Consider the following 15,186-nt stretch of genomic DNA (forward strand, 5'->3'; position numbering starts at 1 on the left):
AGACAAGCACCTTGCTAGTGGGGGACTTCAACTGTTGGTGTAATGACGTCGCCGACCAACAAGCAACCATTCTAGAGAAGGCGTTAAATAACCTCGACTTCCATGTCCTTAATAGTGCGCCCACTCATATTAGGGGTCACACCCTTAACTGGGTTGTAGTAAATAATCTCGAAGTTAATGCGATGGACACTCTCCCTTGTTTCTGGTGCGCCAAATATCATGTCTTCTTTACAATGCTTACTCCTGGCCCATCTCCTAAACCACTAAAGCCTCAGAAAATTCTTATAATCAGAACTTTAAGAAGATTACGCAGCTGGACCTGAAAGACTGCCTTGACAGCATCATGTTGGCCATATCTGATCTGGACCCTCCTTCTATTCTTACTGACACCTTTAATAACCTTATGCTCTCCATGCTGATTTGTGTGGTGCTGTTTAGAAGTAAAATGGTTAGAGATAATCCTTCTCACCAGAAATGGTTCACACAGAATCTGTGCCAAATGAAATTTCAGAAACGTCAGGCGGAGACCAAATGGCTTAAATGCCTTCAGTAGACAACAAAGCCCAGTAGAAGATTTTAGACAAAGACTACAGGATAGCTATTAACGAAGCTAAAAAAGAAATCTATAACAAACAAATAGAGGAAGTAAACGACAGTTCTAAAAAACTTTTTGAGACTGTGAAGTCTTTAGAGAAACCCAGTACTCTTTCCTTCTCCATAGCTTCCACAGACCTAGTCTGTGCTGATATACAAACTGCCTTCGAAGCCAAGGTGGACAAGGTGCGGAACAAAAACGGAGCTAAATTTTCAGCTTAAAAACATCTACTTTTCTGTCCATCAGAGCCTATGTTTAGCTTCGCTCCCATCTCTTTTGCCGACATTATGTCCACCCTCTCGACTATGCGCCCCTCCCAGTGTCCAGAGAACACCATTACCCCTAATTTTGTCTTGGACTACAAGGATATCTTTGCACCCATTTTTGATAAGATTTGTCAACTCCTCTTTTACCAGTAACCAAGTCCCAGATTCCATAAAGAAAAACACCCTCACCCCTATTGTTAAGAAACCAGGACTGGACCCAAGTGACCCTGCTAACCTGCGCCCCATCTCCAACTGTCATTTTCTCCTCAAGGTGCTTGATAAATGTGCTACTAACCAACTACAAGCCTTTGTGGAGTAGACTACATCCTGCATCCTAGATAGTCTGGCTTTAGACCCCTCAACGGTACCAAGACCGCTCTTTTAGATCTGCAGACGCACATGTTGAGAATCTCGGATGGAGCTCTCTCTGGCATGCTGGTTCTGCTGGATTTATCCACGGATTTTGATCTTGACCATGACCAACTTCTGCTCGCCTTAGAAGAATATGATTGCTGCACTCCTGACTCAATTCTATTGGTGAGATTATTTCTCCAGAATTGTACCTCTCGAATATTTTGGGGTGAGGCCACTTCTCCCTCTTCCCCCATTTCCTGTGGGGTTCCTCAGAGAGCATGTATGTCCCCCTACTTTTCAACCTTTATATTCAACCTTTTTGTTACCTGTTGGATGAGCTTGGAGTGTACTTTTCAAACTATGCTGATGACACGCAGCTAGTTCTTGAGTTACCAGGGGATTAAGCCAAGGACGCTGTCCTTCTTCAGATCCTCTATCTTCGCATTGAGACCTGGATGAGCAACAACTGGATGTGTCTGAATGGGTATAAGACTGAGCTGTTGGTTTTTGGCACCAAGTATGCTAGAGCAAAATTAGACCCCGCTGATCATTCTCCATTCACGGTTGTCCAATTCCGGTCTCACGGAGTGTTACAACTCTGGGCTTCTATCTTGATCCTCTGCTTAGTGCAGCCACTCATAACATCCAGACAGTAAAAAATGGTTCTTACTACCTTAGGCTGCTGAGAAACCTATATCCTTTTCTGTATTCATCTAGTTCTAGCTCCTCAGTGGCCCATATGGTTGTGATGTCCAGATTGGACTATGGCAATGCATTATTAATTGGGTACAACAAGAAAAACATCCATGCCCCCCAGACTCTTCAAAATGGTGCAGTTTGCATTATCACGAAGAAAGCTAGAAGAGATCATATTTCTGATAGCCTGCAAGATCTCCATTGGCCCCCTGTGGCCTCCTGGCTGGAATTTAAGGATGCCTCTCTAGTCCATAGTGCTTTATATGGTACTGCCCCAGTCTATATTAAAGAACTGGTGTCCTTTTAAGAGCCACCAAGGAAGCTGCGCTTCTCTGCCTTGGCGCTGCGCAAAATCCCTAAATTCGCTCTCTCCGGTTGTCTAGGCAGATCCTTCCCCTTCAAGACCGCGAAAATCGGGAATGTATTGCCTTTGGAGCTCAGGCTGGTAAAGGAATCCAATTCCTTTCGCCGTAGATTGAAAACGGTTCTTTTCAACTAACGTTCACTACAGCCCTGCCTCTCTGAAATAGAACCCACCCTTCTTCTGACTCTCTTGCCCATGTTGGTCACCTGTCCCGTCTTCATTTTGTTGCTCTTAACTCTGTTTGTGCACCCTGATGCCTGCGTGCTTCGGCAGCCTTGACATAAATAAATAAGCAATCAATATGGGAAATGAAGGGAGGGGGTTGGAGTGGGTGGGAATAATAGGGAGAGATACAAGTAAGGAACAGGGACAGACAGTGGCATAAGTGCCTTAATGGAGGGAGCTTGAGCCCCAAGAACGGAGTGCTTATGTTGCCGTCCTTCTGGATGCATTGCAGGTGACCTCGGGAGGACTGATAGATTTTCTTCCCAGGCACAGCCAGGATGCTGGTCCAGAGTGACATTTTGAGATTGTGATGCCATTTGATGAAGCACCTGTAAGTTAACCTTGCCTAATAAAGCACTCTCTGGCAATTTTCTACCACTCACCATATTTTCATTACCACCTTATTTCAGGACAATCAGGAATCTGGCTGGGGATGGTTAGGGTGATTGGGATGGTTAGGCAGGGTATTCTTTTTGTTGGTGGCAGTGGCAAGCAGATGCTTCTTCTGTGTAGGGTGTTGACAGGCGGGTGTTGACAAGCAGAAGTCTGGTGTGGGTTGCTGCTGCTAAGTCTGACCTTTACGAGGTGAGAATACCAGGAGGGCCGGCAGAGTTCATAGAAATCAACAAATGAATGGGCAAGGAGAGGCAGCTGGGGGTGGGGGGTGTGAGCAGTTTGGGTTTTTGTGTGGGCATGGGAAAGGCACTTGCCAGGCCTTGCCATACTGGTATTAACTGGCTATTCATGGTTGTAGGAGCAATATGGTGGGAGTACATGGAAATCTAATGGCAGTGCCTGGAAAATGCCTAATACTTATACACAAGCTAAAACTGTTTGCTTTGCTAATGCTGGTTTTTAACAGGATCTCAGTGAAGGGAACGCATAGTGCTTATAAATCGAATGGTTGAGGCAGACCTGGTTAAGGCATTTTTATTACACCAATAGCACATTTACAACACCAAATAAGTCATTAACTCTCAGAAGACTGCTTTGGAAAACACTGGCAAACACTTTGACTGCACAATTTGATGGTAAGGCTTGATTAAAGCGAGCTCAAAGATTTCCCATAAGGAGGTGTTTTGGGCGGCGAGAGGCAGGAACTGGGTAGGAATGGCCAGAGGAATGAGTATGGCCATTGGCCGTCAATTGATGGGCAAATTACCAAACAACACCTACAAGTTTTGTGTCCATCCTCATATACCATTTCTCACTATTTCTTTTTAAAATTGCATATTAGTTTAATAAAGCTTTTTACAAAGACCAGGTTACCACATTCAGGCTCAATTCGAGCTGAGTTACTGAATTACTAAATTGTTTCCACTCCTTCCCTAAAAGGTGAATGTGACATAAAATACATTAGACAATGAGGTACCAAGGGTAATCCCCTTAGTGGTGACACTTCCTTACATCTCAGTTTTTAGATTTAGACATTCTTTAGTAACGTCAATCAAGGCCATGCTACAGCCAACGTGTTCACCTCTCATCTGACGATAGTGATTTCTCGTTCCTACTACATTTGGCTAGATGTTTCGGCCTTAGTTCCGCTAGGGCCCTTAAAACAGTCACCAAGTGTTGCAGTGTTCCGCTTGATTCTGCCATCCTGCAAAATCTACATGTCAGCAATACTGACAAACATTTTCTCCTGGTTGCTAAAAACTCCGTCATTGGCAGAAGTTGAATCTAATCCTCATGAAGTTAACTCGCTGAGTAGGATCCGGGAATTTCTTAATGTAGCACATGAGTTGACTATAGCTTCTCTCCTCCGACCCTAATTGTTTAAACAGTTTGTAGGCTTTGCCTTCCTCCCCAGTTTTTATCCAGTCGTTGCTCCAAAGTTTCTGTTGATTTTATCAGGATTTGAAAGCAGCTCCTATTCAGAAGGCTCGAGCGAGGATAGTAACTTTCTGCACCGCTCTACCTACAGTGCTCCGAGTGTATTTTTCTGATTTTTACATTCGGCCAATATCATTTCGATTGAGGGGGCCAGGTTCAATGTTATATATTTTCTGTAAAAGCTTAGAAATTTCCAGTCCACAACTGCTCTTACTGAAGTTAGGCCTAGTTCTCTTCTTACCACCTGGATCAGCGTTGATTTTGAGAGTCCGAGCACACACTTCCAGAACTTCCTTTCCAACACTGGCCATAGGTGGCTCGGGGCCCGCATTGATGCCTCTGCTCTGTACGTGATAATAGGAATTGCTTTCGCTTTGTAGAAATCAATGATTGGTTGCAGGGAAAAGGCACAGAGTCTTCTTTTCAATAATAGAGATTGGTTGGTCAATAGTTCTGTTTTTCGAGACACACCCTCGATGTTGTCCTTTCCTGCTTGTCTTGTTGAGAGCACCACCCCCAAAAATTTAAATGTGAGGAACGTTTATAGTTTTTCTCTGCCAATCTACCATTTCAAGGTGCCTTTTCCTTTTTGATGGTGGAATTGCAGCACCTTGGTTTTCTTGATGTTGATCGAGAGACTATTCCGTTTTGTGTAAGCTTCTCGTTGAATCCGTTGTCTCTTTTGCCCCACTGGCGTTCTATCCATCAAGACGAGGTCCTCAGCATATAAGAGGTGCGTCAGTTCCCGTTCCTACATTTGGATGTAGTATACAACAAATAGAGCTGTTTGATCCTCTCTTTTAGGGGACTGTGTGGAGGAGGACTGAAAGTACAAATATACACAGGAAGGGGTCCACAACAGCTTCATGGGAAGGTGGGAAGCTGTTCTGGACCCCTTCCTGTATACATTTGTAGTTTTGGATGTATACACAAGCAAGTTTTAATAGCTTCCTGGAAGTCTGAGATGTACAGGTTGTAGATGTAAGGGGCAAGCGGGAAACCCTGTTTTACCCCACAGCCCGTTTTTATCTTCTCTGTTACAAGTCCTTGCTTGGTCAATCTTACTCTTATAGAGGTGTCTGTGTACAGGGATTTGATCTGGGCAATCAGATCAAGGGGGCAGTTCCACGTAAGGGGTTTTTCCCACAGTCGTTGTAGCCTAATAGTGCCGAATTGGAAAAGTCTATGAAAGCCAAGTAACATTTACTATTAGATGATAACAGTTTGTTTTTTAATAGTGCCAGCATAACCAACGGGTAGGTGGTCCCCAGGCCTATGGTAAATCCAAATTGAAGGTGGTCTTGATGCCCCGAGTACTTTGTCCAAGTCTTTAATCTCTGAAGTAAGAGTGAAGCATATAACTTCTCCAAAACATCCAAAAGCGCGATCTGTACTCTAATCGATTCATTTTGGCTTAAATGTGGCGCTAAAGCACCAGCTAAGATCCCAAACAAAAAATGCTCGCTAGAAAGTGGCTCTTCCCCTCCACAGCGACCCCTCGCCCCCAGTTTAAAGCGTAAAGGTCGGGGAAAACAGACTCTTCTGTGCACCGCTGGTGGTAAGATATCCCCCAAAGATCGGCCCACAGAGCAACTGGACTGGTTCCGAGACACTTGATTCTGCACTCCTGTGACTTCTATAAACACCCAAAGCTAAACTGCAGAAGACCAGGATCTTTCAAGGTCACGGAAGGCACTGGCATCAGCCACTCGTGCGAAAAAAGACAAACCGCAACAGCGGTGATAGACACCTGCCACTCCATCAAGGAAGAGCATGAATGCTTAACCGGCCATCATAGATGTAGGATCAGATCATAATTGCATCTTAAATTAAACAAAAGTACCTGATTTCACAGAGAAGGCGTCTGAAAACACATCAATCCGTCAAAGCATGGTGTGATGAAGCACGTTCAGGCTGTCCCAGGCTCCCAACAAATGAAAGCGAATTATAGTTCCTCATCCTCACCTCAATTCAAAACTGCTCTTCAATCCCTCGACTGTCAACCTCGTTGGGTGCTAGTGTTGTGCGCGCGTGCACACATAGCTGAGCGCGCAAGGGAAGGCCGGCTACAAAATCGCTACTTGTTCGTTGATCCATCCACTGGTGGTCGTGCCCGGCAAAGCAGGAAACCTACTGTCATTAAAGAACCTTTGTGTGGATACTGGAGCGAGATGCACACCTGAACAAGTGCACCTATTGCATGTGTTTCCCAGCAGAAAAGGCCAGTGGAAAGACACTAGACATCGAGTGTACTGGAGGAAGGGGTGCAGTACCAAGCTCGCCCCACCACACCATGGAGGGCCCTGACCTCTGTTATGTCACATCCGGGGGCGTCCCTGTGCACTTTGCTAGCATGGCTCAGGGAGAACACATATGGCCCTGCATGTTTATGTCTGCTCTCCAGAGCCATTGCATTTCCATCATGCTTTGTTATGCCCTGTTCTTTCAGCTGCCTCTTTTCTGTCCTCGGTATTCTTCTGTGTCCTTCAGCTCCTTTAGTCATTCTAGCTCTCTTCAATATCTTCCCTGAGACACTCTGCCCTGGACCCACCTCCCTGTTGCTGCCTACTTTGCTGGCGCCAGCCTTGTCCACCTGAAGAGCTCCTCAGTCCTGCTTTCGCAGAGGTTATGTCTGCCTGGCTTATTCCTCTAAGCTGTGGTTTATCCTCCAGCTCCTCAAACCTTGTCACCAATGCATGGTGATGTAGTTGGCAGGTAGGATCCCTCTTACCTTATGATACCCTTCAAGAATGGTAAGGTGCACCCAGTGCTTGACGTTTAGTCTAATGCTCCAGGTAAGTGTTTAACCAAAACAAAACATGCAAATGGAGACAGAATGTTTGTACTCTTGTTTTTGCAAAACAAAAGAGGTGATGGCTGGAAGGTTTAGAATTAATCTCAACCTCTGCCATTGCTTCTGGGCAACCATCTAGACCACCGTTCTTCGCTTGCCAAGCCAATACAAAAGAGGAAAGACCATATGCAAATCAATCGTGGTAGCTTGGGTCTCTAAACCCAGCAGGCACGGGACCCACGTTTGGGCATACCCGTCCCACTTGGTGTGACTGTAGCAAAACAAAAGAGTTAATGGCTGGAAGATTTAGAATTAGTCTCAACCTCTGGCATCGTTCTTCACCTACCAAAGCCATTACTAAAGGGGCAAGACCATGAGAAAATCTCTAGTTTTATAATCTATAATAATAAGGAATGTGCACAAAAGGATGCCTGTGTATGTTGTGTTAGCAGACTTTTTTGCTGAGTGCTCCATGTTTAATGGAAAATGTGTGAATGTTATGTTGGGAGGCAGATGCTTACGGCATCCATAGCAACTGCCCCTACCCCAGCTGAATACTGTATAGGGAAGAAACGTTACTCACTAAGGCAACTGTACCGCCCACATCCCAGGCAGGTATAACAGGAGATGGACACTATCTAAGCTGTGAAACTGACAATGAAACAATACATGTGCATGCATTAGATACAAAGCAAATGTGCACTCAACATCAAGAACGCAAACACTAGATAATACATGCATTTATACATGAAGTGTATTAACATGGCATCCATAAGACATGAAGAACACTAACATAAACAATGTATAAGCTGAATGCAACACAAATGACACACGACTATAGCTCACTAACATAGAAACACGAAAGCAATGGGCAGCCATATTTCCAAAATGGAAGCCGCAACATGCTTCTAAGTAAATTAAAGGCCTCAAGACTTCACAAGAACTCAAAATGTTGAAATAACAAAATACAGATCTATGCAGAGCTTAGATGATAGCAATTGCCAGGATGAAAGAAGGATACTCTGCAGTTAATTCAAGTTGTAGAAGAGAACAACCAGTCTTTGTAAGCCAGGTGCAGGATAATGATAAGCCCAAAGACTGGGGAATAGCTCAAGAGTGTCCTCAGTGGTAGAGGAAACCATAACATGTGCACCGATATTAGCTAAAATCTCAATAAGTGCAGCGTGAAATAATTCGAAATGCAGTCTCATCACACGTCACCCATAATTAAAAAACACTGTCTATTCATTAGCAATGAACACTGATAGGCCACCTGCCTCACTCTTCACGCATATTCACAGACATGAGGCGCCACACATGGCCTAGGAATAAGGGATGGTATTTTCTTTAATTGAAGGGAAAGCAGTTCATGGACCTCTCTCCCCCTACTCCTGCCTGGCTCATGTCTTGACGACCTGTCAGTTGTGCAAGGTTGGGTAGTACGAAGCCAACCAATGAAAATCCATGATGCTCGGTTGCCCAGTATGTCTTTTGCCAACCAATATTTTATTTTACAGATGATATCTTTTTACTGTTATCAATTTAGAGGTGGTCTCAGGAGGAGCCATCAGACAAGCGTTACTCAATCAGAACTTTAACCCCTATAGAATTTATATGTAGTCACTATTATTATCCAATCCCCGTTCCCCGTAGGTTTTGTAAACTGATATTATGTTATGACATCATTGATGACACATTTGTAGTATTAAAGCAACTGTTCTTGATAAGCACAACAACATTGTACGTGTATGCTGTCCCTGCTTTATTTGGATGTTAATAAAGCTGGGTTTTGCCTTGCACTTTGTCTATTTCCATCATTGAGTCTGAGTTTGATCTGCCTCCAGAACCTCTGTGTAATTTTTGTACTTTCCAGGCTGTTTTACAGTTATATATTGCAGGGTGTAAATTCCACTTAACCATTCCCAGATCGTTTTTACTGAATCCAGTTGGTGACATATGGGTATTTGTACATCCCCTGAACCACAGTGAGAACTTTGTATTTATTTCCACAGTGTATTTCCATCCCTATACACTGCACCACCACCCTTACTACCCGTACATTTAAAGGCAGCGCCCAGCAAGCTCCACTCCTTTCCTTGATACTTAATACACCACTTTCTCTCACTCCCACTGCTCTTCTTTCCCTCACTACCCTCCTTTCCTCCGACTCTTTTTTCTCTCACTCTTCACCGCTCATCAGTCACTCCCTCTTCACAGCCCCTTTTTGTAATGCCTATACCAAAGCCAAAACTATTGGCTTTGCCCATGCCTGTTTAGTTTTTATATAGCACTTCTTAGGGCGGTCACTGCTTTATGCACTTCCAATATTGATCCAAGTAGATTAAGGGAAAGGGGTTGGAAGGGGAGTGGCCGAGGAGCACATCATTTGGGAAATGTAGGAAATCCGCTAATGCAGTCCAGCTCTCCTGGTTCAGAATTACATTCACACCTGTGCCTACAACATTCCAACACACATTTGAACTGTCATGTCAATAAAAGTTACCCAGCATCCCATCTACATTCCTTGTGCAGAAATGATTGACATACATTCACTGTTTACACCAGGGACAGGAGGCAACATCATGTATTTACAACCTAAAGAATGTCCCCGCCAAACATTGAAGAATTTCATTTGTTTGCTTTTTTGTTAAAAAAAAAAGTGGCTCATAAAAAAGCTTATTAACTCTATGAAGTTATCATAGAGACAGGTTAGGCCCAAAGCAGGCCCAGATCAAAGGTTGCAATTCGGAATTCTTATTGGACCAAACCTTTAACAGACACTGAAAGGGAGAAGCATCACCCCATCATCCCTCTTCCACTTCCTAGAGCTGAAAAAGGAGGTGATCCCATGCCTGTCAGATCACCTGCATTTGGTGGGTGTCACTTCTCCTGGTCTGGAAATTTTGATGTTCACCCCCATGTCAAGTACCATACTTCTCCATAGATTTCAATGGGCTCCCACAACCAAAAACACCTGATTTCACTCATCTCCAAAATATTCCGGTTTGAGAGGTATGCGTGACACCCCACCTCGGAGAAAGGCAAATTGTTGCTTAAAAAACCTTTCTCAAGATGCCAATCTCCCCTGGTGGAGGCTCAAGGATGCCGCCTTACACGAGGGTGAACCTCTTTATCCTGTCCCTGCGGGATTTAGAAGCTTCAGGAAAACACGGCGTTTTTAAAGAAGCAGGTTACCTGTCTGAGAGGGTGAGTCTCAGGACTTGGACGATGAAGAGCAGTCTCCGGCACTGCTGGCATTACTTGGGACTGATGCCATTATTACACTGGGTACCCTATAATGTTTTCCCAATTGAGAGTGGCGTATCACATAAACAGTTCACATGTGCCGTGCAGTTTTGTAGTGGGGCAAAGATTTCCCTATTGGGGAAATGAATTTCTGTACCACATATTTATGCGTTCTGTTTTTCTAAAATGGGAAACCTCTGAAACAAAAGAAGCTGTATAGGAAATGACAAGAAGGGCTGCCTTGGCTTTCGGCCCCCCTACCTCAGATCGTCGTTGGTCTCTTCATCCGAGGAGAAGGCGCCGTTGCAGACATTTTCGCTGGATTGGCTGGGTTTCAACTTCCCGTCTTGCGCGGCGCGCGACGACCCCTTCTTCCGCCTCTTCCCGAAAAGCTTTCGGAAAGGCTGGAATTTGCCTGGCCGCTTCTTGTCTGCGGATTGGAGGAGAGAGAGAGATAAGCGCGCTGGCACGAGACAGCATTTCACCTGTGCATGCAAATTCCTCAACGCACTCTTGCTGTTTGCACGGGCAGGGCAGAGGCAAAGAGCAGCCGTAAGACTGAGCAAACTGGAGACCCGGAAACTGAATTAGCGCCTGTGTCTTGCGGTCAAGAGACAATATTGGCCAAGCAAGGCTCCGTGCAACATCAAAGCATCGGTCGGTTGGGTGGCTGGACGTCACCGAGCATTGCTAAAAACGCCCTTTAGAAAAAACCCACCCTTTGAATGCATTAGCAAAGCAACACCAGGCTGGCCTTGCCATGTTCAATGATTTATGTTGCAGAAGTTTGTAAAATGATATTGATATTGTATTTCTATCGCGCTGTACACAAGTGTTTCAAGGCGCGACGAGGCAAGGGAGGGGAACAAGGGAGGACAAAACAAGATCTTACTAGGCCCAGTGACATTGAGAGCGTGCAAGTGCAGGAGAGAGAGAGAAGGGGGAAAAGAGCAAGGGAGAGTGGAGAAGTGGAAAGTGCTGAGCAGGGGATACAAATGACATCTATCATGTTTTGTTAGTGTTTTTTTGTCACTGACCTAGGTGGTAATTATGATATTTGATATTTCGCATGTCAAAGGTCAGCGAGCGAAAATAACATGCAATTCTGTGACCTTGAAGCTGTTCTTAAAAGAAGAGAAGATTAAGGAGTGTGACATGAGGGCGAGGGCTTGGTGTAAAAAGAAGGCATCATTGTGAGGTAATTGCGAGCCAGGAAGCCCCAGGCCTCAACGGTTGAGACTTGTGGGTAGGGAATAAGTACTTCATGCACGCTTCTCATCTGCCACAGGAACAATTCTACAAATACACCTCTTTCCTAAATTGATTATTGTAAGTGTGTGGCTCAATCATGCATGCACAGTCTGTTCGCCGTTTCATCCACTCAGATCTCCACACATGCCTTCAGATGCCACAACACAATGGGCCTCATTACAACTCAGGCGTTAAGGGTTAACGACGCCTGATTCTGATTTTAACGGCTGCTTATAGCAGCCGTTAAAATCCATGGCGATAACCCGCCATGATGCTAATTATGCCACCGTAATTTACGGTGGCGTAATTAGCGCCTTCCCCACTCCCATTATGCCCTATGGGGCAAAAATGGGAATGGGGAAGGGAAAATGGGAAATGGGGATTTACCGCCCCACTCACCTTGGAATGGGGCGGTAAATCCGCCATCCACCATGGTGTAAACATAGTTTACACCATGGTGGTAAAGTTGGCGTAATTACCGCCTGGGTTGTAATGACCCCCAATGCCTTACATTCTACGCCCCTTTTATTGTATCCTACGTTGTATCTACACGCCTACTCAGCCTTCTGGATTAAAGCCAAAGCAGTTACAGGAATTACTAGGAACCAAACTCATGCAAGGAATAGCTGTAGAAAGTCTGCCCAGAGTTTTATGACACCAGCCAACACACTGCCTACTTGTACTCTCTGAGGTCCTGAATCTTTACCTACGTCATTTCGAGCGCTCACATATATACAAATATCATCAAGGCATATCAGGGCGCACACTGATGACATCATGCACAGTTTCTATAACATGAATGTACTGTTACATCATGGCTGCTTCTTCCATGGCGTTATAGTCGGGCGCCTGCTGCATTTTGTAACACAACAACCAGGTGCACTCATCTCCTTCACCAGTTTGGTGCAGAGGAAGGGTGTGAGACCCTCCCTGAAGGATATGACTTAAGAGAGCTCTCATTGGGAGGGGCGTGGTGTTTTATACAATCCTGCCCGAATGTACTGTTAGTGATGAAGAGGGGAGAGTCGCAGGGCAGCCGGTGCATTTGAGTTTCAGGGGGGATCATGATGCAGCATATGCAGGTGTAGGCCTTCTGCATCCCTGTGGTAAGACTGACGTGTTTGAATGTTATTGTGGCTTCTGCCTCTATGGGACCCTGTGGCCTGTCTAGTCTCTCTCCTCTGAGGTGCATGTGAGTGGTAGCATTGTGTACGTGCTGCAGTCTCTTCTGTTCAGCACTCTCTCATGATGCACACTCTTTTCATCTCGCGGAAAAACGCCCCTGTGTTTGGATTCAATGGTAAAATCACAGCTCCCATTGAATCCTTCCAGCGGAGGGATCCCATTTGTAAGGAGGCACTGCAGGAGATGCAGAGTCAATTTAGGAGCTGGTGTGGGCCTAGGAAATGAATTTAGAGGTAAATAAGGGGCACACCGGTATGGGGGTGCACACGTCTCATTTTCAACTATCTAGGCCTCAAGAACGCGACTGCAACAGTCAGCAAAGTGCCCTGATTTTGTGAATGTTTCCGTTTATGTGCCACTGGCCGCAGGCTTCTTTATTGTTTAAATATGATCAACAAATGTGAGAATTACTCACTGGTACATTGCAAATCAACCTAGATAAAGACTGCCGTTCACCATGGTGACCAGAGTTATGTTTACTACGTCAGTGCTTAACGTAATAGTATATGAACCAACGTAATAGTATACAAACCCTAAAGTGTACACATTTTGAAGCTTTAAACGTATGAACTAGGTAGGTGTGGCTTGTTTGAGTACTTTCTGTCAATTTACAGCATGCTTTAGGATGGTGATGTCACCATCTTGGAACACACTGTAAATTCATATGTAGTACTTCAATCTTGTCTGCATGCCTGACAATTACTGTTTCATGCTCACAAATATTTGCAACTTAGGGTTTGAACACTATTACATTAAGCATGGACCTAGTAGGGGGGCGCTCTAGAGCAGCGCCAAGATGGCCGCTCCAATGTGAGCTCCCGTTTGGCCCTCCATAGATCCGGCAAATATATTGAATCGTCGAGGGCTTTGCACCCCTGAGAGCGTGTGGAGTGGAGAAAGTACTTACCGTGTGTGACTGCTAAGCTGGTGAGACACTTATGGAACCCGGTGGGCTGTTATCGTGGTATCCTGCTGGTGGGTTCTGCTAGTACATGTGGGCCTGTGGTTGGCCGCTGATTGGGGCTAGAGCTGCCACGCTGTCGCTGCTGAGGTGGGGCCCTTGTGGCATTCATCTCTGCGACTGCATTGACCCTGGGGTTCTGTGGTTGCTCGGCCCCTCACCAGGTGAAGGGAGGTGCACCGGATCCTGAGTGCCCTGCGTGGCAGCTCTCCGGCCGCAAAAAGGAGAAGACCAGGCGGAGAGAAGGAGGGCTGGCGTGTGCCGCTGCCCGTGCCCCTGCTGGGAGAGATGAGTGAAGCAGGCTCGGGGGCACCTGCCTTGGTGGCGCTGTCAGCCCCTGGCGTGGGGGCAGAGATGTATTTCTGTGTGGCCGCCTGCCTGGTGTGTGGAATCGGGTCGGCGAGGAGCGAGGTGGCATGGAGTCTGGTTGTCGGACTGGTGGGATGCGCCGGCCCGTATCACTAACTGGAGCTGAGAACGCCGGATCAGGGGACCTCAGCAGAAGGGTAACGGGCCGCCTGCGGCAGTAAGGTGCAGCACCCTATGACATGGTCCGGTTCCCTGGACCCAGCACACTGGAGGACTACTGAGGTGCTACACGGACTGCAGGAGTGGGTCGGTACGCAGCAAGCCACATTTTTGCTTTGCTGGGCTGCAGGGCCTTTGGAGCTGTGGGCACGGTGATACCTGGCTGTGGTGTGTCTTATTTATAATGAATGTGCCAATAAACAGTTGGACACGATAACAAACGTTTTGGCTGCAGTTGGGGTGAGCGGATTCTCCACTGGCACAATGGTGTCTGGAGGGTGGGGGTCTCCTGACAACTTATATGACCTACGCATAGCAGTGATCATTGATATTGGGGGAGCCCACGCTCTGGTGGGAGACCATATATTACTGGGGGGCCAGTGTCAGTTACAAAGGCCTTGTATTTAAATATACATTCTCAACATCTGCTGATTCCCCCTGGTTGTCATCCAGGAGATCCAATAGAGGTAAGACGTAGTTGTTGAATAATGTAGGAGAAATACAGGACCCTTGTGGGACCCCGCATAATAAAGCAGCTATAGGGGAACTAGCATTTTCAATGGCGACTCTTGCGTTGCGGGGCCTCAGAAAAGAGGCAATCCACTGTGCAGCTAAGCTAGAGCATGCAGTCCGATCCATTAACCTAGCCACCAACAATGAGCGGTCAACCAGGTGAAAGGCCGCCGAGGGTTCCAGTAGCATTAATATCTCTGGCTGGCCTCTGTCCACAATGCTGGTGATGTAAGATTTCAAATCCAACATGGCTGTCTCAGTGCCATGTGTTGCTCTACCATATTTGGTACCAAAGCTTCTGATTCCAGCACCAATGTTCTGAGCGTTGGAACATCCTTAAAGTGTTCTACTTTTCCCGATGGCATATACTCATAT

General features: G+C 45.9%; 1 protein-coding gene across 6 annotated transcripts in view; it reads right to left on the reverse strand.

The window, feature by feature from the left end:
- Window positions 1-15,186, reverse strand: part of CRACD (capping protein inhibiting regulator of actin dynamics) — a 983,102-nt gene that overhangs the window by 281,962 nt on the left and 685,954 nt on the right. For all 6 annotated transcript variants that reach the window (XM_069631614.1, XM_069631616.1, XM_069631613.1 and 3 more), the window contains one exon: window positions 10,635-10,803. The gene's annotated coding sequence lies outside the window, so the exon portion shown is untranslated. The remainder of the gene's footprint in view (window positions 1-10,634; window positions 10,804-15,186) is intronic.

The sequence above is a fragment of the Ambystoma mexicanum genome, chromosome 6q (genome assembly GCF_040938575.1).
Source record: "Ambystoma mexicanum isolate Mex_15411 chromosome 6q, UKY_AmexF1_1, whole genome shotgun sequence".
Classification (NCBI taxonomy): domain Eukaryota; kingdom Metazoa; phylum Chordata; class Amphibia; order Caudata; family Ambystomatidae; genus Ambystoma; species Ambystoma mexicanum.